Source organism: Microtus ochrogaster, unplaced genomic scaffold, assembly GCF_000317375.1.
Source record: "Microtus ochrogaster isolate Prairie Vole_2 unplaced genomic scaffold, MicOch1.0 UNK66, whole genome shotgun sequence".
Lineage (NCBI taxonomy): Eukaryota > Metazoa > Chordata > Mammalia > Rodentia > Cricetidae > Microtus > Microtus ochrogaster.
In genome coordinates this window covers 383,821-411,036 of record NW_004949164.1, presented here as the reverse complement: position 1 = coordinate 411,036, position 27,216 = coordinate 383,821, and the positions used below count along the sequence as shown (strand labels likewise).

General features: G+C 43.9%; 1 protein-coding gene across 5 annotated transcripts in view; it reads right to left on the bottom strand.

The window, feature by feature from the left end:
• The window catches only part of Elmo1 (engulfment and cell motility 1), a 532,260-nt gene that overhangs the window by 446,832 nt on the left and 58,212 nt on the right, over nucleotides 1-27,216 (bottom strand). Inside the window, exon 1 of one of the 5 annotated variants that reach the window (XM_026777429.1) lies at nucleotides 13,681-13,722. The exons of the other annotated variants lie outside the window; for them this stretch is intronic. The gene's annotated coding sequence lies outside the window, so the exon portion shown is untranslated. Of the gene's footprint in view, nucleotides 1-13,680; nucleotides 13,723-27,216 lie in introns of those variants that run through there. 5 annotated transcript variants of the gene reach the window in all.

Here is a 27,216-nt window from a genome sequence, read left to right as displayed (position 1 = left end):
TCTCGAAAAACCAAAAAAAAAAAAAAAAAAAAAAAAAAGAAATACAAGTTTTAGGCCAGGCAAGTGGTTGTGGTGCACACCTTTGATGCCAGAATTCAGAAGGCAAAGAGGCAAACAGATTTCTGTGAGTTCAAGGCCAGGATGGTTTACAGAATTATTTCCAGGAAAGCCAGGGCTACACAGTGAAACCCTGTCACAAAAACAAAACAACAAAAAAAAAGAAGAAAAGAAATAAAAAAGGAAGGAAAGAAGAAGGAAAGAAAGGAAGGAAGGAAGAAAGAGAGAGAGAGAGAGCATTAAAGTCCACACAGTTTGGAGAGACACATTTAGTCAGGAAACTTTCCAGCCTCACAAATCAGCTGCTGCAGGGTTTCTTAACTACAGCATCACACAACGGGCATTTGGAACAGCACGATCCTTGACAAAGGTGTGTATGTATCAGTTCACTGTATGCTGCTGACAGTGTCCCCACCTCTGCCTACCAGAGGCCAACAGCACCTCCGTCATGAAATAACAAAATGTCTTCAATTAGTGCCAACTGTCCCTTGGCAGGGCATGCGGGGGTGCTGATTAAGAACTAGGGCACTAAAGGAGGTTGATTCTAATCTCACTTTTGAACTTTTGAGAACACTCATTATACAGACTAGCTTTACAAGGGGACATTGATAGTCTCGAGTGTATAAAAGGGAGATGAGACACAATGCAAAAACTTGCTGAAGAAATACACGTGTTTGTTTTGTAAAACCAAAGGGAAAATGAATTCAATGTGAAAACATGAACCTACAAAACATGGGAAGACAGGGATCAAACCCAAACACTTTCTGTCACACACAGCTCTCCAGATGCTACTCTACTGCTCCTTTGGGGTAGGAGGCCCCACCCCAGTAGCTACTGCCTAACCAACGATATCTGGGTCATGTCTCCGGCACCAGCTGGGCACGCAGAACAAACAGGACCTAAGGAAGTCTGCTTCTGGTGACTGCCCGTGAGCTGTGGGAGGAAAGGATTCTTCTTCTTCCTGCCAAGGCCAGGAAAGCTAAAACTGTCTGCAGACCTGTCCTTTTTGTGGGGCAGGAGTCTCTGCAGAGGCAAGAAGGGCAGAAGTCAATGGAAGAAGGGATGGCAGAAAGGGTGTGAGGACTGGGTCTTAAGGGTCAACCCTAATACCCTTCCTAGATTCAGTAAGCAGAGTCCCTGTTTTGCTGTGAGTTTGAGCAATGGTTCTACTACCTGTAGCTGAAGCACTCCTGATCCATGAATCCTGCCCCTTTTGTTTACTGCCCTGAGTTATTACCACTTCATTAGAGGACTATCATAAAACACAACTAAAGCTTGCCACCCAGTGATAATTGACTTTGGTTCTGCAACTGCAGAGTTCCTGCATCACCTAGCCCTCGGGGCTTAGGAGCTATTTTTTCCACTCTGGGCCAATAACTGGAGGCATGCATGGATTTCTGGAATTAGTCTCACTCTGGCGTGTCTCACACAACATGACTCCTCTGAGATATTAACGAGTGCAATGCCAGAAAAAGAAAGAAATGCTTTTTTAAAAGAAAGTCAAGTCTCTTGGAAAACACGGAACTGAATAGTAGTATCTACAAACTGCTGTATGCACTGTACACTTTTCCTAGCGCTGTTCTGAAATAAGCACTGTTGCAGACAGCACAGCGTGTCCTGTGTCTACATCCACAGATGCAGCCCAGCCGGGCAGAACACACCTGCACAGACTACACCTGCCTGAGTCCACAGCCCATGATGCAGTTACCATAGCGTTCTTTAGAGGGGACGGTGGGGGAGCTGCTGCGGGACCTCTCAGGATTGCAGAATAACGTATGTGTCCCGTGCACTTTCCATAGCCAATCTACAATATTTGCAAGAGTATCTGTCCAGATTTTTTTTCACAGACCATCGTCTTTGGGCGCTGACTTCCCATGGGATATTAGGAAATAATGAATAAAGGCTGCTTGCCTCCTCCATTTCTGAAGAAAGGAGAACTGCTGGATAGATTTGGGCAGAAATTAACAGAACACAGCAAAGGAAACTTTTTCCTATGTCCATACTGAATTACCATCACCTGGTGGAGGAACCGTCTCCAGGAAAACCTCCCCAATCTTCCATGCAATTGATTCCGATACACATAATACAGAGAGAAACCTTGCACAGCCTGCTTTCAAGTATCCCTCTGTTACCCACCTCTCTGCCCCACAGGGGGTTGTCCCTCATGATCAGCAACAGTTCATTCCCAATGCCTTCCGTCCAGCAGAGGAGCTCAAGCAGGCAAAGCCCTCTTAGCCTCCATTCTCCCTTCTCCCGGAGTGGTGGACAGTAAGACAACCTGTGGCAAAGGTTTGCTGTCTCCTGACCAGAAACCTGCTGTATCCTGAGCCGGCCTAATGTCTCTTCCTTCTGCCCTTCATCTGCTTCAGAAAAGCCTACCCAGATGTCCACACCAGCGGTACACAGCAGCTTCCACAGAAATGAGACTTCAGAGTCCCAGGATCTAGAGACTGCCAGAAGCCACGTTCTTGTGGGATGAGAAGGACCCAAAACGCCAAAGCTCTTCTCTGTCCTTGCTGTATTAATTAGTTTATGCCAGTTGCCCCAGGGTAAGAACCCTGTCTGATTCACCTCTGCAGTCCCAGGCTGCCCCAGATGGCATGGCTTAGAACCACTCAAAGTTTTCCAGACAAACACAAATCAACGAATGAATGAATCACTGGCTCCTTAAACACAAATTCAGAGGCTGTTAAAAATGTGGAGGAATGCTCGAGCCGATGATTTATTTTTAAAATCCAGAGTTTCTTGCATAGAAACCCTCCAGCATTTTTCCCCAAACAGCAGCTATTCAGTTGTCTTCTTAGTCAGAAATAGAAAGGGAGCCAGCAACTCCGAGGTAAGAGGGGCCTATTCCAGATTCTTTTCCTCCTGATGAAATTCAATAGAAAACAGGATAAGACTGACCGGGGCTGCTGGGCCTCTTCCCCTAGCTCTGGGTTCCCCAGCTTTGGGAATCAGCATTTCCACTGGAAAGTTCATTATTTTGCAAACTATTGCACACACTTCCTCCCTTGGTCCGGTTTTTTTTTTTTTTTTTTTTGGATATTTACTTTTCAAATTCCCTTTTCCTCTGCTATGCCAGCGCTGTTCCCCTCCTCCCCTCAAGGGGACAAGGGGACATGCACACATTCCCCACTACAAGGGGCAGAGCCCAGGCCCCATTCCCTATCTCAGAAGACAGACTGACAGCCACAGGAAACTCTGCAATCTTTCCACCAGCTCTCAGCCAAGTACTCAGAGTTTCCAAACCTGCTGATCAAGGAAACAATATGTGAGCCTTCTCTCTCCACCTCACTCCGGGACACAGAACTCCACATCCAGTCCTGAAAACTTGTTTGCATCAGACTGATGGGACGGGCTGGGCAGAACAGAGTGCTGGCCTCCATCTGAGCCCCCGCACAAAAAAAATGGCGATCCTCAGCAGCCGAGACAACCCGATGACACACGAGCACACCTCTGCGCCGGTCTCCACCTCTTCCTCCTTCCCTTGGGTCCTTCGAGGTTTATTCTCCACACAGGTACAGGTTTGTCAAGGAAAACTCTAGGGCTCTAAACAAGTTACATAATGTCTGACTCTCTTGTCTCATCTGCAAACTGGAACAACAATGGCAGTGCTGGTCAGAGAAACACACCCCAAGTATTGTTACTCTGCACCCTGAGGACTTTGGTCGACTTAGGTCTGAAGGTCATGGGTGAGCCCCTGTCCCTGTTCTCCTTTCTCTGCACCCTTTGTCCCCTGAAGCAGGCCACAGAAACTAGGCAGCCTCCTCCCTGGGTAAGTCATAGACACCAGGACGTTTCTCCATTAAACTGTAAAGGCAATCGTGGAAAGTCACTCTTCTCCTTTCTTCCTGGGGATGGTTATCTTTGTTTGCTTCTTGTTACTGGAATACCCTGACCAAAAGGGACTTGGGGAGGAAAGCCTTTTGATTTCACAGTTCAAAGTGACAGATCATTGTCAGGGAAGCAGGTGCTGAAGCAGACACCTGGGTGGGGGGGGGGGGAGGCACACTTGGAGAAACACAGCTCACTGGCTGGCTCTCCAGGACATGCTCAGCTTGACTTCTTGTACAATCAACCTGCCAAAGGGCAGTCACTCCCATTGATCAACAAAATGCCCACAGTCACGGCCATGGGCCAATCTGATGGAGGCAATTCCTCAAATGAGGTGTCCCTTTTCTTAATCTGTGTCAAGTTGGCAACAACTAGGCAGGAAAACCATCATTCCTGGAGGAGCCTTCCTTAACCCCAAGAGGACTGAGTGCTACAAGAGAAACTAAAGAGAATCTGGAGAGTTCTGCTGGGTCCAGACCATGGCCAGCAAGACAAACTGTCTTCCTCAATCGCATTTTACGAGCTGTCTGCCCTCCGTCAAGCTGCAGAACAAGTTTTCCTTCGGTCTATGGGTCCGAGTTTCTGAAAATTCCTGCGACACACAGAACTTTGATGAACAAAGATCGTGTTTTTCTCTCCTTGTTACTCCTTCGTTTTTATAGCTTGCCAGCAATGGCTCATCAGAGGGTGAGAAAAGGCATCTCTCATATGAGACAGCTAGGAAGATGAAATATTTATGAAGCAATTAGAGGAACACCTGCCCTGGTGTTCTTGTTTACCAACCACAGGGCACTGGATGACTGAAACCTGAAGAACACACTAATAGTGTCGTCTTATGGCACACAGAGTCGCCACTGCCCAGGAACTCTTACACGTTAAAAACTCAAAACACTCAGACATGACAGGGGCACAATACAGGAGAGAAAATGATGACATCACCTGAAATCCAGGGAGAGTTGTTTGATTTGGAGAGAATTTTTTTTTCTGAGTTTGAAGAGAAACAGAATGTTCCAGGAGGAGAGCTATGCCGGGGAGTAAATTGGAGGGTGGGTACTACAAGTAAGATCCTGGGAGGACCAGCCTTCCTTGCAGAGCATTGCCTGAACAGCTGCATGATAGAACATGAGAGAGCCACTTTCTCTCCTGTTGCAGAACCAAGTACCTTAGGAAGACTCTGTGAGAGAGGTGACCTGGGCTCAACTTGTTCTAGATCCTTTCTCCCCAAGAAATATCTTGAGTCTGACATAATTGAATACCTGGGGAAGCAGCAGCACACAAAGGGGCCCTCCCCATGACTACTGCACAACTTCCTCAACTGTGTCCTCCCAGCTTCCCAAGGTGCCCTCTGCTTTCTCGTGTCTGAGGGACAGACATCCCAACAAGGAGACAGAGGGTAAGCATGGCCCACTTGTGCCTCCTTAGCTTCCTGCTGCTCAGAAACTGCAAAGACCAACAAAGACTAAGAGGATTGTGACTACTCAGTTCTGTGCAGAAGCTATCGAAAATTCTTTCAGGAAAGATCAGACAGAAAACACAACATTCCCTGATGTTTAGGGCTTGTGAGTTCCCCATTTATGGTTTGACCAACTGTACACTGAAAATACTTTTTAATTAATTTTTTTTATTAGAACATGGGGACTCCTCTGGAGAACTGGTGGGAAAGTCCAAGCACTTAGCACAAGGCACCCCTCTTATTCTCTTCCTGTGAACCCCTTTGCTGTGCTACGGATTATATCCAACGGCATGGCCATTTCTTCCTCAGTCAGGGGGAAAGCGGGAGAGAAGAGCCAGTCACAGCCAACCTGCCCTCCTCTTCCTCCTCCTCCTTACTCTTCTTTCTCCTTCGCCTCTTCCTACTGTTTAAACAACAGAAGTATTATTTTCTGACAGCTCAGAGAACTAAAGGTAGAAGATGAAACTGGTTGGTTTCTTCTGAGACTCTCTCTTCCTGACTCATGGACACTCCTATTGTCCTCTGTCTTCATAAGGTAGTTTTGAGTTGATCTGTCCAACAGCTTCTCACATGTACCTAGTGCATTCGGTTGCTCTCGTACACACCCACACACAAACCTCTCTGGGCGCCTTTCACCACTGCCAGCCCTTCTTTCTCCCAAGCGGTTCCTTTCCCACAGTCATGTTGTTCTCTTTTGCTTTGTATTTTTTGACCCACTGATTTTAACTAGGACCATCTGTGTCTGATAGGCTCACTGTTGGGCATACAACTGAAGACAATAACTGTCCCTCCCCAGGAATCTATCATCAGTCAATAATTCAGCAGGGAGGGTAGAGTCCCAGTGGTCTCCTCCTAGACCCAGGGACGGCTGACGGGCCAGGTCTTATAAGTGGACCCAGTACACGGCCTGCCTGTCTACTAATCTGAGTTTCACTGCTTTCTAGAAAGCGGATCGCTTCACTTTAGTTTGCTCAAATGCAAAATGGAGAAAACCACAGCACCTATGTGACAGGCTCTTCGGCATGAACACTGGTGATAGCTAAGACGGTGGTGATGGGAGCCACATTATAGAACTTACTGCTAATAGTGCACACATATTCACACACTCTGTCCACACCACACGACAGCCAGAGGACACAAGTGCTGTCATCACCCCCACTCTAAGAATGAGAACTGGATTCCTTGAGAATGCCAGCTAGCAGGGGTGCTGATTTGCAGTCCATGCTTCTCTAACCTTAGAGCAGTACTGGCCTTAAGCAAGAATCACCACCACCATTAGCCTGAACTATGGCACAGCAAAATCAAAACTCAAAGTGCTTCTCAAAAAAAGACAGGAGGCCAAGCACATTTTCATGACTGAGCAGTCCTCATTCTAATACAATAGCCCCTACAACCTCAGGAGCACGCCTTCCCTTTGTCTTTGACGTGTTAAACAGAAAGTCAGTTCTGGCGTGGGATTTTGATACTTAACACAGACTCAATTCTGAATGCTGTGATAGAATTTGCAACTTAATACTACCTCTGAGAGCCAGTTCTACAGGAAAGACATCCCCCAAAACACCCCAGAGCCCAGATCAGTTTCAATTGTGATAAAACAGGGATCTATTCAGGACCCCTATCTTTGTACTTCTTCACTCAACGAGCAGCTGAACTTTTGTCTGAGTTGACTCTACTTCCTCACCTAGAGAAAGAACAGGAAGATTCTTTTATAAGCAGGTAACATGATTTTATTTCCACTAATAAGAAATAATCTTAATTGACATCTAGCTCTTCAGAGCACAACCCCAGAAAAAAAGTACTTAAACCCGAAATAATCACTTTTTGGTAGCAGGTTTCAGCATTTAATGAGCTTATTACGGAAAAGAACCTAAATAGCAAATCAATTCACTGGGGTACAAGAGAGTTCACCGGGAAGTTACACAGCTTAAAGTGGAAGTTTATAAAAACTGACTGAAATTGAAAAGGAAAAAATAAAAGACATGGTTAACATTTCAAACATCTACTTAAAAATTTTCCAAGCAAAAATTAATTCAACCATATATAAAGAGCACAAAACTCTCTGGGCACAGCAGACACACAAACAACATTTTGGGGGAAAACAACAACAACAAAAACCATCTACCTGTGGGTATTTGGGGGTCCAATTAGAAGGAGGTAAGTTCACCCAACACTAAGCTCAACCAACTAGCAAGACCTGTGATTTAAGTAGAGTGAAGAAGAATTGCATGATGCATTTGTTTGTGTAAGTATCACACTGGCTTCACTGCTATCTACAAAGTTGACGACTGCAATTTCTTTACTAGGAAAATTTTATTAGCAAACATAACATTAAAGGATTGGAAATCTGTACAAAACTGTGTGGTAAAACTCTGAAATGGGAGCCAGGCAGTAGTGGTGCACACCTTTAATTCCAGCACTCTGAAGGCAGAGGCAGGCAGATCTCTGTGAGTTCAAGGCCAGCCTACAGTCTACAGAGTGAGTTCCAGGACAGGTTCCAAAGCTACAAAGAGAAATCCTGTCAAAAATTAAAAAAAAAAAAAAAAAAAGCCAACTCTAAAATGGGATAAGCAAGCATTTTTAAAATAACATTTAGAAAAAGCAAATCAGCTGGGCTGGTGAGGTGACTCAGTAGTTAAAAGTGCTTGTGGATCTTACAGAGGACCCTAGTTGAATTCCCAGCACCCAGATCCTGTAGTTCACCACCTATAACTTCAGCTCTAAGGGATCTGATGACTCTGGCCCCTTCAGTCACTGGCATGTGGCTATACCACATATGTAGGCACACAAACACACACATAATTGAAAATAATAAAACAAGTGTTTAAAAGTCAAAAGAATCAGTGACAGCAAACAATAGTCACAATATTTTCATCCTATTTTCATCTGTAATTTTTATCTATTAAGGTTTACATATTCATTCAGTACACCTATCCTACAATGGCAAGAGTTTAGAATTCTCATATATTACTGATAAAAGTTGGCATTCTCTTAAAAATTTTACTTTCTAATAATATTAATACATTTATTCTAAAATCCATAAATTCCAATTCTAAAGATTTACCTAAACTCAGTGAAACATGTTTACACAAAGAAATGTATATGAATGACCTTACCATCTTTATTCATAAATGTCAACTAGGCACATCTCATCAAATAATGAATGGACTAGCAAATTTCACAATGAAATACACACAATGGATAATGACTCAGCAATTTTAAAATAATGGATTATTGATATATGTGTGTTTGTGTGTGTGTGTGTGTGTGTATATATATATATATATATATATATATGTCAATTCTGCTAAATTGGGTATTGACACACCTCACGCTGTGGGATCCAGTCCTCTGCCTATTTTTATAATTGAAGTTTTATGAATACAGTGTCACACCATCAGAATATAACTGTTATAAAGTTTCGAGCTCAAAAACTGTTTACCCAGTTCCAATATTTTGTCAAGCTGAGTACAACCAACAAGGGAAAGAGAGGCCTCAGAAACAAACCACTCTCTGATCTCATCCCATCTTCTTCTTTCTAACTTAACTCTCATCCCCCACCCCCCCGAACCCGGGGTTGGGGGGAGTCATGGGAACCAGACTCTTGGTTTCAGTCCTCTTTTTCCCTGGAGTCTGCTTATAAACACCAGAACTGCTGTCCCCCAAGACCATCATGTCATTCACAAAGGTCATTCTCTCCCCCTTTATCTTTGAAAGCTTCTCACCCTTGCAAAGTCCTACTTAGGAAGAAGGAATGCCTCAGAAAAGCTGAAAAGAGACGAAGCAGCCAACAGACCCTGCTGGTTTACCTCACAGTCTCCTACCAACAGCCCAAAGTCTACATAGCTACCCACTCTCCACCAGACCCAACCATAAAAGTAGTTCTCTTGGTGGTTTTGAGACCAAATTTCGAAGGTGCTTGTATCACAAAAATTTTTAATTAAATAAACACATTATGTTTCCTTTCTTAAGCCATTTTGTATTCTGTAATTCTGATTGGCTGAGAGCCTTATGAGTGGTAAAGCAAGGCCACACAACTTCCTGCAACACAGTATGGCCTAAGATCATCTGCACTACAGCCAGCCGACATGGTTGACAGCTTCAACAAAGACCACATTGCCTACAGGTCTCAGACGTTTTCTGACGGTCTCTCTGGGGAAAGTTTGTTAAGTCAACAGCAGGAACCTTTGCTGAAGCCAAACATAAAAGACCACAGATTTTATACTTTTGTTTAAAGAAAGCCCTAGAAAAGACAAAATTACACTGCAATAAAACTTACCAGTGGTTTTAGGGACAACAACTGTCTGCATGAAGCACAAAGAACTTTTTCGTAAGGTTTACTACTTTTTATATTTCTTTATGTGCATTGGTGTTTTACCTGAATGGTTGTCTGTGTGAGGATGTAGGATCACCTGGAGCTGGAGTCACAGACAGTTGTGAGATGCCATACGGGTACCAGGGAAGAGCAGCCAGTGCTCCCAACTGATGAACCATTTCTCTAGCCGCCCCCCCCCCCAACACACACACCTCTGCCACCAAGGGAATTTCAGAGAACGATAAAAAGCCAGTTTCTTGGCTCTGATGATAGTCATGTAACTATATGTAGTTGTTAGTACTCAATGAAATCTGACTCGCTTTACTATTCTTTGATAAAGGCATCTAAATGAATATATGAGATGAGTCAAAACATGCAATTTATGAACTGCTGCCTGCTGCTAGGTATTCAGGTATCAGGGATCTGACATGAACAAAACAGGCTACATTACTGACCAGATGGAGCTAACATTGTCCCACAGCACATGTGGTAAACCTGTGAGGCCACCATTTGTAAAGATCATTCAGACCCACCAAGACCTCAGCTTAGTTTGACTAACATAGAACTCATTTTTAAGAGTTCACCTTTTTCTTAAAAAAAAAAAAAAAAAAAAAAAAAAAAAAAAAAAAAAAAAAAAAAAAAAGATTTACTTATATATACAGTATTCTACCTACATGTATATCAGCAGGCCAGAAGAGGCCAGAAGAGGGCACCAGATCTCAGTACAGATGGTTGTAAGCCACTATTTGGTTGATGGGAATTGAACTCAGGACCTTTGGAAGAACAGCCAGTGCTCTTAACCTCTGACCCATCTCTCCAGACCTAACTTCACCTTTTCTCTAGACTCACTCTAGGCAATCAAACAAATTTGTTTAAACATACAGAAAGTGTTCTATCCTACCTAGTTGTTCCTCTCCCGCACTTCTTCACTTTCCTTCCTTTCCCCTTTTTTAAAAAACCCAACTGTCTACTTAACACACTTGCTTAGGTAGCTCAGAACCGTCTCAAATAACATTCCTACTATCAGTTTCTCTTTCAGAGATTCTCACATTAAAAATGGAGTTTGTGGCGGACCTTTACACAAACTTTTCTGTTCTTCATTTTCTAGGCACACCAGGGGATTACACTTCTAGCCTCTGATAGGCTGGGACAGTGTGCAGGTATGACTTACTGAGGTCCACACACATGAGTAGAAGGACAGGAGGCTTTGGGAAGTCAAGACACAGCCCCAGTGTTTTTGCTTCTTTGGCATAGAGAACACAGAAGAAGCTATGTTGAAATGGTGAAAACCTAGACCATGGAGTTTGAAAGACTGCCACCCTAGGTCACACAGACCTGTGGCACACAACTTTGGGACTGTTGTCAGCAGAGCTGATTCAGCCTTTTAGCACAATCTGGGACCCCTGGTTTTCATGTCAGAATGAGGAAGTCCCTTTTCACACCCCTTCCTTCCTTTGCACACGACTCACACGCAATCCAGCTACACTCCCACTGATTCGTGCCCAAGCCTCCACTCACTCTCGTGTGGACTCTTAAAACTGTCCTTCGCTTGATCCTCTATGGAGCAACAAAACTAGAAACTACGGAACTGTCAAACAACACCCTGCTGAAATACACCCACTGCTGTGGGTCTTAAATATAAGCAAAGGCCTGCACAATACAGCTGTGGCCTACCTGCCTGCCTCCTCCGCTCCATCACCCCTCCCATTTTAACAGCACACCGAGGCTAAGCTATTACACAGAATTTATTCTCTTCCTTTTCCCTTTTGCCCTCAAATATTAGGAAGTTTATATACAGACTGTAATAAAAAAGAAAAGAGTTAGCTCTCCTGCCTTTTATCCCCTTTTATTCCTGTAATCTCTAGTGTGTAACGGGCAAGAATTAACCTTTGGGGGGAAAGGGTTTGCCATGAACTTAAATCTCAGAATTCCTGATGCTGAAGAATCTAAACACCTTAAAGTGAAAACAACAATAGAAGACACACCTCCAGGTTCTGAGAATTCCAGAAATAATTAGACATAACTAGGAATTAAAAACATAAATAAATAAAAAGGACAGTTTCCATGGAAAATTACACTTTAGAAAGGACACCAGCAGTAAGAAACAGCCTACCCAACCCTGTCCTGAGAAACGCAGCATCTCCCCAGAAACCCCGCTCTGAGTTCCCTTCCAACTACAACCCTGTTCTGGCTCAGGACAGCTGTGACAAAAGGTGTGTCCATCCCACAGAAGGCCAGACAGCATCCACAGACGTCCATATTGTATCTTTCCATCACAGCAAAGCAGAATGCCCAAATCCTCTTCCCTTTAGAACTGAAATGAAAAAGCATTTTCCACTATCCCTTTATATCTTCAGACAAAACATCAGAGATAAGGCCCTTTCACATGGTGGCATGTCTAATATATATTCTGTCAAATATAATATTAAACATAAGACTAAATGGGTTCTTGGTTCACTTAACAAGCCAGATATTGACATACATATTCTGAAATCATGTCTCTCCTGAACAGTTCAATTCAGAGAACCATTTTTTTCCCTCATCTTGAGCATTAATTAATACAACCAGAAAACAAGACTTACTTTCTTCTTTCTTTTAAAAACCTGTCTAGAAAAAAAAAAAAACCTTATAGGTTCTATAAGACACGATTTAACTCTGGTTTAATATTTTTCATGCTAATTAACCTTTGGTAACTAAGAGAAAACAATCCGAGTCCCACCAAATTTCCTCCTATCATTGCACTGGCTCAAGCTATCTTAAAATCTTGCAAGTTTGGCTGGAGGAAGAGAGCAGACACACAGAGAGCATTTGTGTTCACACTCTGCTTCCGCGCTGCCTGACAGCTCAGGACGTTGGCTTTTCTATCACCTTCGATGGAAAAATAACAGGAGGTGAATCCTGCTGATGGCGGGTCAGAGCCAGCTCCTAACAAAGCTCAGGATGTTTTTATAAACTCTGTGTGTCAAGTCACTTGTAACGTGTTGAAGATCATGTGCAGACAGTGTTCAAACATCTTGCATTTGACAGTAGTGGCCATCCTAATAAGAAAAGTAGGGCATGGGGTGGGGGATAGTTAGCTTTTATCAACAAAAGCTAAATTAGCCGTCACAGGTTTAACTCTGAGAAGACACAGGACAGGAAAGCAATCAAATCGTTCTGTGTGCTCCAACAGGAGTCAGAGAAGTCACTTCTAATGACAGGCCACATTTTCACTTTATGTCCAAATTCTCAGGAAAATCAAAGGCTGGGAAACTTAGCAGAGTGGAGCGATTTCCAAAGGGGTGCCGGCCATGAAAGGAGTGGGTGAGCACCAGTCAGTTGCCACTTGCTAGAGGAGACTCCACTCAAGTGCAGCCGAAACCAGAGCAAACGGGGGGGGCGGGGGGGGCGGGGGGAGCTGCAGGGTTCCCCAGAAGCAGCTGGTACACAAGCTCCCTCTGCTCAGTGCTAGTCAACTCCAAAGCAACTGCCCAGAAGAAAGGACCACCAACAAGCTGCTCAGCAGGAGCTCTGGGGAAGCTCTCCCCAGTAGGGAGGGCAGAGGGCGGAGAGGCGGAGAGGTGAGAGGCTGACTTCCAACTCAGAAGTGCAAAGAGGGCCAGCCTCTGCCACCGCCATCTCACTCATCTTCTCTTCCAGAAAAAAAAAAAAAAAAGTTCTTTTTGATCTCAGCAATGCCCAAAGTTCAAACCCAGAGGGAAATGTGGCTTCTGAGATAAGGCAGGGGGCAGATTAATTAGGACAGGCAGCTGAAAAGTCTTTTTCTCTCAAGAGTGGCCCTCTCCTGTCGGTGACTTCAGTCATCAGCTCCGCTCTCTCGTCGTCTGTCTCCAGGTAGGGAGACAGTGCAGGGTCACCACAAGGCCTGTCCTCCCTCCAGGATTGTCATGCAGCGATCTCAAGTTCCACAAAATATGAAAGCGTGAAATAGTTAATCATCATGGTAAGACCTACAAATGTCACAGCGACTGCATTGATAAGAAAATATCTGGTGGCTGAATCACCGAACTGAGGCCGCACTTACCAGGAGGATCCAAAGGTCAAGAAAATGACTCACAAGTTGTTTCCAAGTTTCCATAGAAACCACTGTCGTACTCCAAGGCCCAAAGGATGAGAAACTCAGAGTGCCTTTACCTCTGCCCTTGGCGTCCCTATATTATTCTTCCGTATTATTCGTCAGGTATTTCTCTCTTCAGAATTCATTATGTTGTTTCTCACAAAACAAACACCACTAGTCAACACAATCTTCTATCGACAGCATTGATGAAGAACATATTGGAAAAAAAAAAAAACCCAGAGAACAGAAACTTCACACAGCGTCATGAGAAGCAAGAGGAATTTCTGTCTACTGGTGAGAAGCAGATGGACACAACAGTTCTGGGGAAATGCTGGCATTGCCTAGTGAAACTGAAGTGTGTATGGTTTTCATGATATCAGGAGGGAATCGCCTCCTTTGTGTACACACGGTAGAAACACTGTAGTCCTGTGCTCTAGGGGGCAGACAAAGGAGCCATCCACCTCCCAACACCAAGAAACAACTCACAGATGTCTACTCTGGGAGAAATAAAACACTCTCTAGTCACAGAAACTGTGTGCACTCTCAAGAACAAAGATGAACCCCTAACACCCCAACACGGGTGAAATCACAGATAAAATGCTAGTATTGAGCAAGCCACTGAAAATTTCAGGATAAAAAAAAACTGTATTTCTATAAAGTTGAGAAACGTGTTGTTTATATGTATGTTAACCTTATAGAAAAACAAAGGAGTCACTAAAATGGTATTCAGAGGAATTTTTATTAGAATGAGGACTGGAACAAGATTCAGGCTTCACTTAGTGGTGATGCTCTGTTTATTAGGCTGGGTGCTCTTCCTTATTCTACTTACATACTCAGTGACAATTTCAGATTCCTTTGTCATTTATTACCAGCTGCAGCTTTTGTTTGTCATTTGCTAGGAAAGTTTACTTTATGTAAAATGTCAAACAAGCATGACAGAGAACAAGACCTCCCCTTTCGAAAATCCCTGAAAGTCCCTTGAACAGACTTCAGTTAGTAGTCGCATGGTGCAGAGGCCTCTGTGATGGGCTAAAGAGTCATTTCTTTCCTACGGGGTAAAGACACAGGTTTCTCAGATTCATGCACTCAGCAGCTCACAACTATACCGCTCTGCAGCTGCAGTCTGGTGGAGCTGCTTGCTCTCTCTGAGAGGCCCTCATCTCCTCACCCACCCTCCACTTTCAGTGGTCCTTGCTGCCTTCAGAAGTTACTCAGAGCACCCGCCCCTCTGGGCTTCCAACGAATCACTGAGTAGCTCCAGGGAGGTGACAGGGCTGGGGAGGAAGTCTCATGAGGGGAAAACCAGAACAGCACTCAAGTGCAGGCCCAGAAATGCCTTTTCTCCAAGACCCTGTTACAAAAACTGGTAAAAATAATTTTCAAAGACAAGATCCTACAATGACTTAAATTGCAACAGATATGAGTGGGGACCACCACTGAATCACTCTCCCAACCTGGACCTTGACCAAGAGTGTGTGAGGACCAGTGGCTATGCTACTGATGCTTAAAAAAAAAAAGAAAAGAAAAGAAAAGAAATAGCAAGAAGCCAGCTCTCAAGTACTGATTACAGAGAATCTGTTCTGAACCCCACATTGTAAAAATAAAGAAATTAGCCAATAAACAGAAACGAAGAGTGAGGGGATGCTCTGACATCAGGACTAGGTGGGGCCAGGTAATTGGGTAAGACCTTAGTTTCCCTATCAGTAAAATGGGAACAAAACTTACACCTTAGCTTTCCCGATAACTACTAACTCCAAGAATTCCAAATGAGTCCCTGAGACACAATAACAGCGCAACAAATGATCTCTTTGATTCTCGGAGATTACAGCAGCAAGCAGGTCTCAAGCATAATGCTCCCCAGATACATTTTTGTGTTTCCCCCTCACCTGTGCATCTAATCTTGAAAGTCACCCCACCTGAGTAATTAGCCCTTATTATAACTTTGAACTGGGCTAATAAGCTTTTTACTTCTCCTCGGAGCCAAGAGAAACATACGCAAGTTCATTTCAAAGTAACAAAAACACAAGTATTCAACAGAGAACTGTCACTCCCCTTCTGCCGATCGGATCAGCTAGTTTCAACGTTTAATCAAAAATTTCCATTGTGCTTCCAGACAGCTCCCTCGTCCACCAGAGGAACTGGCCCTTGATACTTTTCTTGAGCACTCTTCCTCATAATTACCTTTCTTTCCAACCCAGCATGGGGCAGACAGGAGTGATTATCACGAGGTAGCATCCCTTTCTCACTCTGACCGGCTCTTTTCTTTTAATCATTTATTTATTTGTATTTTATGAGCATTGTGTCTTGCCTGCATGTGTGACTGTGTGAGGGTGTCAGAACCCCTGGAACTGGAGTTACAGACAGTTGTGAGCTCCAGTGTGGGTGCTGGGAATTGAACCCCGGGTCCTCGGAGAATCAGCCAGTGTTCTTAACTGCTGAGCCATCTCTCCAGCCTCTCAGATAGGCTCTTAATGATGGCAAATGACACTGGAGCCAGCCATATATTCCGAGGCTTGTAAAAGGAAGAACAAAACCACACAGTGGACAAGAAGTGGCGTATGAGCCATGACACCTGTAGGGACACATGACACACGTGGTTTCTCCTGAAAGACCACACTTGCCTGGAACTTAATAGGTCACCTGTGGGTGACCAGATCGGGTGAACAATCAAGATGGTGCCGGCAGAGATGCGCCTGAAAGGCGCTTATTTCTCATAGGCCATGAGCAAACCATCTCGCAATCCAATAGGCAGAGTGACAGAGTAAAAAATACAGTCATTCGTGGGGCAAATCCCTGTGTGGAATATTTTGTTCCCTGCCTCATTAAAAGAAGTTCAAGGTTTATTAGTTCATGGAGCTGCTTTAATTCAAGCAAGGCTTTCCTTTTAAGAGGCTCAACACATTACCGAAAACCCTTAATGGCTGTGTACACAATGGTATTTGCTGCCAGCCAACACACCTACTGATACAAGTTCAAAATGTAAAAAGAAGCAAGCCAGAATTCTCAGCCCCTTCTTCTGCCAGGTGCCTTTGGAGGCCCATTTTCAGTTCCAAGACATCTGAAAGTGGGAGCATCCAATCAGTGAGTAAATAACACATAATTTCTTATTTAATATTTCCAAAACCATGTTCAAGCCATTATCATGGGGAAATCTACACTGTGTTGGACTCGTTTATGCCTCTTTTCTAATTGTTTTTCATTTTCCTCATATATGGGGTAAGGGCTCTATGTATAGTTCCCAAACAGCTAATCTGGCAGTGGCTCAGCTTCCTTCTGCTTTTCCCACAAGCTCTGCTTTATTGTACTCTGAGATTTTACTGAAATATTGAGCCCAGCATGGTGTATGTAACATCCAATCAGAATGGATGCTGGCAGGAACATGGCAGTGAATTCTGCCTGAACACCAGCTCAGGGCAAAGGAGGGCTGTAGCTGAGGCTTTACTATTGGTAGACAGTCATTTATGATCCCATTTCTCTGTATTGCCCAAAAAAATTTACTAGTGAATTCTTGGAAGTCTCATTAACAGCTCAATATTCTATACCCAAAGCATCCCTACCACAGGGCACATAAGACCACATTCACTAATGGCATTGGCTTGGTGTTCCTATCTCCCTGGCTCCTACCACCCTCTCTCTACAGAAGCCCAACAGCTCAAAGTAGTCTAATAACCTCCAACAGTATAGCTCCCTGCTAAAACCTCGAAAACTAGAAGTCCCAGGAACAACTTCCCACCTCATGAGCCAGTAAACAGGTAAACAACTGTTTTCTCACCCAAAGCGCCAGTTCACACCACACAAAGGAAGAGTGGAAAAGACAGTTTTAAAGCTCACAATTCCAGCCGGGCGGTGGTGGCGCCCCCCCCTTTAATCCCAGCACTCGGGAGGCAGAGGCAGGCGGATCTCTGCGAGTTCGAGGCCAGCCTGGTCTACAAGAGCTAGTTCCAGGACAGGAACCAAAAGCTACGGAGAAACCCTGTCTCGAAAATCAAAAAAAAAAAAAAAATACAAACTCACAATTCCTCTGTTGGCCATAGGCCTGACCCATTGCTGGGTGGTGGGTGTTTTGTTTGTTTTGGTTTGGGTGTTTTGTTGTTTCATTTTTCTTCATTTACTAAGGATCAAAGAGTTGCAGGAAATCTATGAACCGGGGCTGACAGCATCCGTTAAGCTTCTCTTAGTTAGAGATCTCCTTCCCCACAGTATGTGGCAATTCTCAGAGGTCTCAAGTGCTTACCTAAAGACATTTGAATCAGGAATGGATTCACAGAACTGGCCTCACAGACCTGTTCAAAGGCAGTGAACCAGCACCCCTGAGAGTGTAAGACCCTAAGAATTGCCTCTTCCAAAGTCCCCTGGGAGGCAGAGCAGGTTAAGGAAGAGGTGCTGGTCCATCTCCCAGGACAGATGAGACCTTTCCTTTTGCCCTTTAGCCTGACTTGGTCCTAACTGAAAAGAGACTTAGGGACTGATGGCTCAAAGTGATATAAAGGCCTCTTTAAGTTGAAAACATCCTAATGATCAGCAATTAAAATGGTGTAGGGTGGGAAGCCTTTCAGGATTTGAGTAGAGCCCCTGGGAAGTCCTGCAAAGGACTTTCCAGTTTGGGAGAAGACCAGTCCTACTTAGCACCAAGAAGTACATACAACTCAGCTGCCATCAGCGTCAAAAAGCCCATGCCTGACCCTGCAATCCCAGCTACTCCGAAGTCTGAGACAGGAGGATCAGAAATTCAAAGCCAACCTGGGCAAATTATTGAAAGCCTGTCTCGGGAAAAGAAAGGGCTAAGACCTGGAGATACAGCTGAGGAGCACAGCAGTTTTCTCATAGGAACAAAGCCCTTGGTTAAATTCCCGGTACTGGAAAAATGAACACTGAGCAAAGTCCATTAGGGCCTTTCATTCTACCTCACAAAAGCTCTAAACTATGTCTTTGAAAAATTTAAGTGCAGAGGACCCTAGACTGGTTACGAGGATCCAGTTGTGAGCAGTTTACAACCACCTATACCAAGCTCCAGAGATCTAATGCTCACTTCTAGCCTGAGGACACCTGGCTCATGTGCACGTACACACAGAGAGAAAATTAAAAATATTTTAAAAAAAAATTGGCATGTAAGTCTTTACCTCTGGCTATTCAGCTTCTCATTATACCTGGCACTTTTTCTACTCAATCCATTTCCTGCCAGTGTATTCGGTTCCTAGGTCCCAAACCATGCATGCTTCTGTAGACAGAGAAGAGATTCCTCCCTGGCAAGTTCCAAAGGCAGGAGTGAGTGGCCAGAAATACAACCAAAATTCAGAGACAAAAAATGTGCAAGTGTCTGTGAGCAAGCAAGTCTGCTGGGAACCCAGATCTACCCAGATCCCAGTTCGCCTTGCTGGGGCTGGGGACCAAGGCAGCAGTTGACTCCGGGATGCTCTTACTTCAGAAGGATGATGCTTTGGCACTGTGTTAGCAGTGCAAGGACCAGACACAGATGAGGTCCACATTCCTCTTTTAAAAAAAAAAAAAAAATATTTATTTATTAAGTATACAGTGTTCTCCCTGCATGTCTGCTTGCAGGCCAGAAGAGGGCACCAGACCTCATTACAGATGGTTGTAAGCCACCATGTGGTTGCTTGGAATTGAACTCAGGACCTTTGGAAGAGCAGGCAGTGCTCTTAACCTCTGAGCCATCTCTCCTCTGACACCCTGGGGCAAATGTGAAACCTACACCCCGAAACTGAAGAAGCCTGCAGATAGGCCAAACCAGGAGACTGCTGGTGACTCTATGATTAATGATGCAAAAAGAACACTTGGAAAACTGGTGAGAAAGGAGCCAGTGCCTCCTCCAGTTTACAGAGATCCACAGGGAAAAGGACACCAATGAAGGAACCCACATCCAAGGTAGAAGGTCCCCACTGCCAGGACAACGCTGTGAAAAGCAAACACTAGTTATAGTTTTCTGTGCTAATACACTGATCAAACTTGACGAATTCTTGATGCTGCCCCTTTAACAATCTACTTCTCCAACACTTCTCTTTCAGAGAGTGGCATCCCTGTGCAAGCAGTTTTACACTCACTCTAAGTGGGTCTCTTTTCATCCTGAACATTCGTTCATACTTGCTGCTAAGACTTTCAAGTCCAATCTCCTAAGGTCCCTTCCAACCCTGTCAATCTCTTTTCATCTCCACTGCCACAACCTGCACCAGGGACACCGAAGCAGGCGCCCGACTGATGCCTCGTGCTCACTGTTCTTCCGCAGAGACTGCACAGGGGAAAGCATCCCTTCCTGCTTAGATTCTTCCAGTGGATATCTAGTGCTCTTCAACTCCTCCACAGGCCCTTACCTTGCACCAGATTGCCTGCTCACACTTGCCAGGCGTAAGTCCTCCTCTGCAGGTCAGCTCCTCGGGCCTGAAAAGCTCTTCTGCCTCCTTAGAGTAAATGGCCTCTTTTCAGAGAATTGTCCATGACTCACCTGCTAGCTCCTCAGATACTCATTCTGCTACCAGCTTCTTCTTTTCCCTTTCTAGAACTGATCAAAATGCAAAGCAATACGTTTTTGTGTGCTTATTCATTTTCTATTCTTCTTTTCCAATCCACTGCAGTCTCCATGAAGTCAGGGACCATGCTGGTTTTATTTCCTTCTGATATTCACTGCACAGTACAGTACCCAGAACCATGGTATATGAAATCATCTGCTGAATGCTATTGAAAGGAAGTAACTTAACTTCCCTGTGAGCTATAACAAGAAGATCGTACAATCAGTGTGCCCAGGTCATGGAGAACAAGCCAGTACACAGCACTCCATGGCCTCCGCATCAGCTCCTGCCTCCAGGTTCCTGCCCTGTTTGAGTTCTTGTCCTGGCTTCCTTTGATGATGAACATTGCTGTGGGAGCATAAGCATAAACCCTTTCCTCTCCAACTTTGGTCATGGTGTTCCATCACAGGAACAGCAACCCTGCAGTCCAAATTGACCAAAAAGCCTCTTGCTTGCTATATGAGGGATGAAACAGAAAGACCAAGCATGGCTCTGTTCAGCCATGAGTTCTGCTGAGAACTTCCTAGTAGGAGACACAAATCTTGACCACTCTGCTTATATGCACGTGACCACAAAAGCACAACAGCCCCTGATCTGATGGTTGCCAACAAATAATAGAGGACATCTTCCATACTTGCTGGTAGGCGAAGGAAGCAGCAGGATGAGAGAGTGAAATTCAAGCAGGTCCTGAGAGGACTGCAGACTGTTAAGGGACAGACGAATCCATTTTGCTCTAAGTGGTTTTAATTATTGAAATCCACAATCTAATACACAAATAAAAGTTCGTTAAGACTTAAAGGAAAATAAAATACCAGCAAGTAAGTAGTAGTAGAATTATTAAAAATAAGGGGTTTCCATAGATACAAGTGACTTGCCTAAGGTTTCACAGCTGTGGTTGGGTAGAAATAGACACCAGGTGTGAGAACTTCGCCGCCACTCCACCCATCCACTATACAAGTCCTATCAGGCAAACGCACTGCATGCTTTTGGTACTGTTATCATTACTGCAGGGAAAACCACCCACAAATTTCTAGTCTACCAAAGACTGGGGAGAAAGTAGAATTAGGGAAACAAAACTTCATGAGGTGAACAGAAGTCTAACAAATCTGGTAGTAGCCTACCACCCTGCACTACTGGAGAGCTAAAACACAGGAATATTACTGTTACTGCCTCTTCGGCTACATCAATGTGTCCTTGAATATGTATGTTAGAGACTTAAATCACTTGCAGCATTGGAGGTGGGGACTCATGTTTATTTCTTTCAGGGATGGGTTAACGTAAAGTGTAAAAGGACTTTGCCAGTCACTTGTCTCTTACCCAAAGGTGCCTCCTACCATGTCACATGAGGAAGATGGCTCCTCACCAGGGGCAGCCCTCAGTCTTAGATTTCTTAGGCTTCACATACAAGAAACAAACTTCTGTCCTTCAAAAATTGAGTCTTATGCATGCTATTTTGGTAACTGTGATGGTTAACTGTGATTGTCAATTTTATGGAATTTAGAATCACCAAGGAAACACCTCTGGGCACGCAAGTGGTTTTCTAGACTAGATTCATTGAGGTGGGAGGATCAAGCCTGACATAGGTAGCATGTTCCATGGTTTCAGGCTTGGACTGAATGAGAAAGGGAATACAGCACAAGGTCCGTTGCTCTCTGTTCCCAAACCAGGGATGCAATGTGACCAGTGGCCTCACATTCTTCAACCGCCACACCTTCCCCACCACGGAGGACCCTGTACCTTCAAACTGTGAGCCAAACTAAACCCTCCCTTCCTTAAATTGCCTTTGTCAGGTATGTTGTCAAACCAAGAATTAGTGCAGTAGCACCAAACAGACTAAAGCAATCCCTTAAGTGATAATTAACCAGGTAATACCAAATTAAATATAACAATGACTGCTCTCATAATAAAATGAAGGCTCTGCCATTAGCGCAAATGGAAACTCAAAGAGAAAATAAAATTAAGAGTCAAAGTTTGACCCATCTACAAATCACTCTCCAGGCATATTTATAAGTCATAGCATAAGAAATTCAGTCATTCACACTGTCTCCAGGGAATTCCTTCGGAAAGGAATTTCTTCTTAGCAGAGTTTTGTTTCTTCTTTAAAAACATATTCAATAATAATGGTGGTAACCCTGGGCAAGTTTCTGAGTGCTATGTACTAAATATTTTAAGTTGCCCATTAGCTTTCTCTACAAATCGGTTAATTATGCATGTAAGACATGCTTACAATGCCCCACTGTTTCCAACAGGCTCGTTAACCTTATCAGAACTCATACCGCTCCACGGACAAAAGATAATGGTGGAAATATTTTTAGGCACTTGATATAATAAGTTTAAAACACTCTGAGAAACACTTGCCTTTCTTTCGAAAACAAGAGGAAAACTACTTCTTATTATTTAGAAACCACTAGTTTATACTCTTTCATAATCTGGACATGCATGAAGCATATTGGAAACACCTATTAAACTTATTTGATAGGATGTCCCTCCAATTGGGTTATCAGCAGTTTGCAATGCAATTCAGGTTACCACTTAGGGTAGATCCACCACAGGCATGAGAGTACACCTACAGAGATTTGGCTCATTAATACAGGTACAAGCTTTGAACACTTTCTAAAGAAGGATTCTGTCTTATGAGTGCATGAACTTTCACTTCCCATTCAAATTACAAGGCATCTGAGACAAGAGTTTCAAGACTTTACAGATGAGATCATGTATATAGCTTCTACTGTTTGCATTCTTATTATATTTTTCAAGATTTTATTTGGAAGCTTCGTCTCTATTTTCTGTTTGTTTACTGAGTACCCTGTTTCCTTTTTATCTTATGACATGTGTTACAGGGACCAACTCTAATCATGGATTCCTCAGGCAACACTTAAAATGACGCAAGTGTGAAGTGTATTTTCCAACTTGGAGGTATTTGGTGGCTTCTGTGTTTTCCCTGTGGCATGAAGAAGCGGTGTAAGCACTGTCTGCTCGGGGCTACTTGAGTAGTACTCTGTAGAACTATGTCATGTCATCCACTTGGATCATACAATCTGAAACCTCATGAAAAGATTTAAGATGTTGCTATACCATTTGATTATTTAGAAATAAGCAAAATTAATGAGGTGAGACAACCTTAAATAAAGAGCGAGCATGAGGCAAAAAGACCCAGCAACTGTAGATAAGAGTGAGCAAAATGATTAGAAAAGAGAAAAAGCGTGGTGTTTCTATTTTAATGCTGGGAAAACACTTACGTTATTGATCTATTCAAGCAGGTGTCTCAGAAATGTGACCCTGCCAACTGGTTTCTTCCACACTTATCTCTAATGACATTCAGAGGTTGTAGACAAAAAGGCATGAACAAAAATGCACACAGACTTGTCTGAACTTGTGACCGTGTTCACACGGCACTGCAAGTGTTACATAGGGAAACAGACAGCAAAAAAGCATTCCGTTCATATACTGGTAGAGGGGAGCTTGTTTTTGTTTTGATTTTGTTTGTTTTTCGTTTTTGAGGTAGGGTTTCTCTGTGTGGCCCTGGTTGTCCTAAAACTTGCTCCGTAGACTGGACTGGCCTCAAACTTAGAGATCACCCTATCTCTGTCTCGGGATTGAAGGTCTGTACCATCATACCTGATGGTGTATATTATTGTAAGTTCAGCATAAGAAGACACTTCTTTGGAAATATTTTGAAGGCTATTTCGATTTACTATTTTAACTGGAGTGTGTGTGTGTGCCCCTTGACCACCTGAAAGTCTGTCTCAAGCTGATATCTGACTTGAGTCTTACCCGCAGTAGTTAGTACTCCAGAGTGAACCATAGAAACATAAGTCAGATCATGTCATTCTCTATCCAGAACCTTCAGAGGCATCCCATTCTATTTAACAAAATGTTCACAGCACCCTGGCCTCTGTGTGTTCTCTTTAGATTCACTGAAGCACCTCTGACAACCTGCTAAACTCTCATCGGTCCCCGCCACCACCAATACCACCACAGTCCCTTGCCAGCCCACACAGCTTAGCCCCTACTTCTTCAGCAGCAAAGGGAGAGATTTTAAAAAGAATATTTAGGGACTGGGAGACGGATAAGAGCACTTGCTTTGCAAGCATGAAGACCTAAGTTCAAATCCTCAGAAACCCTTCCTGTAAATAGCTGGACATGGCTGGACATTTCTGTAACTTCAGCAGTATGAGACGGAGACAGCCAGATCCTGACAGTTCACTGGCCAACCAGTCTAACCGAAAGACAAGCTTCTGGCTCAGTGACCAGGCACAGACTGACAGGAAGAAACGCACAGTCCGTGTCTTGTGGCCTCCATGTGTACATACGACACCCACTCCTTGGATTCCACTTCCAGAGATGACATGAGCTAGCCTAGGATGAGGTAAGAACAGCCTGACTATGAAGCTTCAAGAACAGGGATATGGGCTTTGCCCGATTTTCACTCAAGTCGAGAGGAGAACAGACATGTTGTCAAGAGCTGATCCAGCAGAGAACCACGGACTTGTGGCTCCAACAGGGGCACTTCGCTGCTTTGTAGTTCTGGGGACTGGAGTGCAAGATTCAGGTGTCTGCAGGGTCAAGATCCTTCTGCAGGAGCTAGGACAAACCTGCCTGAGCCTCCCGCTAGGTCCTCCCTACAGGCCAGTCTTCAGTTCAACCCATGCACGCTTCTTTCTCTCTGTTTCCTTCTCAAAACACCAATCATACTGGATCTAACTCCCACTGCGCTCCAGTACACTGTCTTAAAGAATTGCATCTGCAACGACCCTACTAACTAACAGTCACATCTTGCGGTGACAGATGCAAATTAGGTGAGACACAACTCTAATCAGAAAAGGCACGAAGAGTCTTAGTTCAGTAATGTTTGCCCAGCACATACCTAGGGACGTATTTTCCCAGAAAGAGAAGTGGGGGGAGGGGGCAGAGAAGGAGCAAAAAAAGAAAAGGAATAGGAAGAGGAGGAAAAGGAGGAGGCAGAAGAAGCTAAAATGACAGTGAGGACAGATGTAACCAAAGCCTAGAAAGAACGGAAGTGCCAGCCATGATAGCTTGGAAGATAGCAGCTGGCATGGAGGCTGAACAAAAACATTCATGGATACTCAAAAGCTAACTTACTGTAGCAAAAAAAAAAAAAAAAAAAAAAATTTACAGCGTTGTAGTAAACAGTAACCACATTCTGTAGCTATCTGCTTGGGTTTTGAGGGGAGAAGGTCGTTTGTTTAGTTTTGTGCTGGAGCCTGACCCCCAGGGCCTGCTGGGAGGCTAATCTTTCTTTCATTGAATCACACCCTGCCCAAATCCTGTTGAGGAAGCCGACACTACAATCCCTGTGCCACCACATCACAAAGAAGGCCACTTCAGCCCTCTGAGGAGTGAAGACAGGAGAAAGGAATGCAGTCTTATAATTTGGGGCAGGGCATGTTGTGGCTGAGGAAACCACATACTGTTCTGACCCTCACCAATATCAGGCTATCCACTAGGGCTAAACAAACATGGAGAAAGTGACTGACCTTGTTCCCCGCCCTCGCCCGTCAGGAAGGCTCACATTAGATCTGTAACACGGCATATCACACATGGAAGAGACCCGAAGCACACTGCTGCCAACTGTCCACGAAGGAGCCCAGGAGAGGTACTTATAGTAGCACATAATGGAACATTCTGCTGCTGCTTTGAGACATGTGGCTCCCAAAACAACACCATGTCATTTCCATGTGTTTGAGGCTGGTCTTCCCCAAACAACCCTGAAGTCCAGGGAACCACCAGGCCACTCCCATACCACAACGCTTACTCGTTTTCAGGTTTTCTCTTTTCATAAAAGTTATGTTTTCATTTTAAAACTTTAATTCAAGGAAAGAAATTACAATGCAAGCCCAAAGCACTATTTTCCACAGTAGCAAATTAGAGAGAGCTAATCTGTGGCCACACTGTGCCCTGTTATCTGTACCTTGTCACTTTAATTTAGCACAACCCCAGCCCAGCAATGCTATTCTTTTTGATTTCTCCACACAGCAGAATTTTAGCCTTCATACCGAGTTTCAAAGAGTCCATAATAAAACCAGCCCACATTAAGCAAAACAGCCACATAAAACCTTCCCTTTATATATGGAGAAAAGGGCTTTCAAGTTTCAAAAGAAAAATTCTAAATGCCAAGTAGTTTTAGTGACATTTTAAAAGGGTCCACTTTGAGAGGTTGAATTCTTGTCTCCACTGTGTTGATTGGCATGTGTGTCTTTCCTCTGTCAGAACCAAAGTGGTTATTACTGAAAACGTGTACGCTATATTACACTGAGGAGACACCTCAGGTATTCAAGAGTCTCCACATGAAGAACTGGCAAGCTGGAAGACAAACTTCCCTTTTTGCCATCTTGTAGAGCATTAAAAGGCAGAGGAGACAGCGTGAGCTCTAGTACAGGGGCATACTAGCTTTAAGACCCTAATACCCAGCCTTTGTAACTGGCAATCTAGCAATCCCTCAATCCTAGGAAGCAGGCTATCCAGACTGCAGTAGAAGCAAATATTTTCGTCTCCACCTGTGAGAGTGTACAAAGCACTAAGCAGCGGCATTTCAAAATCATCCCTTATTGGGTTCATGCAACCTCCGTGATACAGAAATGCTCTCTGCAAAAAAAAAAAAAAAAAAAAAAAATATATATATATATATATATATATATATATATATATATATATATAACCATTATAATCCATCTCCCATTGGAAGTCACCCACCTTCCAGTTTTTCATAGCCTTCCCATCCCACCTCCCACTCATCTCCTAAAATTGAAAAGAAATTCCCCAGCATTTCCAACTCCTACAGCGCTGCACATGAAGTACTTATCATCTGAGCTCTCACTCTGCAAATCGTTTGGTTAGAAATACCAGTGATGGGCTAGTTGTCGAGAGCCTATCACAGCAGCGAGAGGCACCAGCCCATCCTTAGCAGGAAAATGTAGACTTTGAAGTTGCAAAAGGTGACTGGAATTCAGGACTGGTGGTC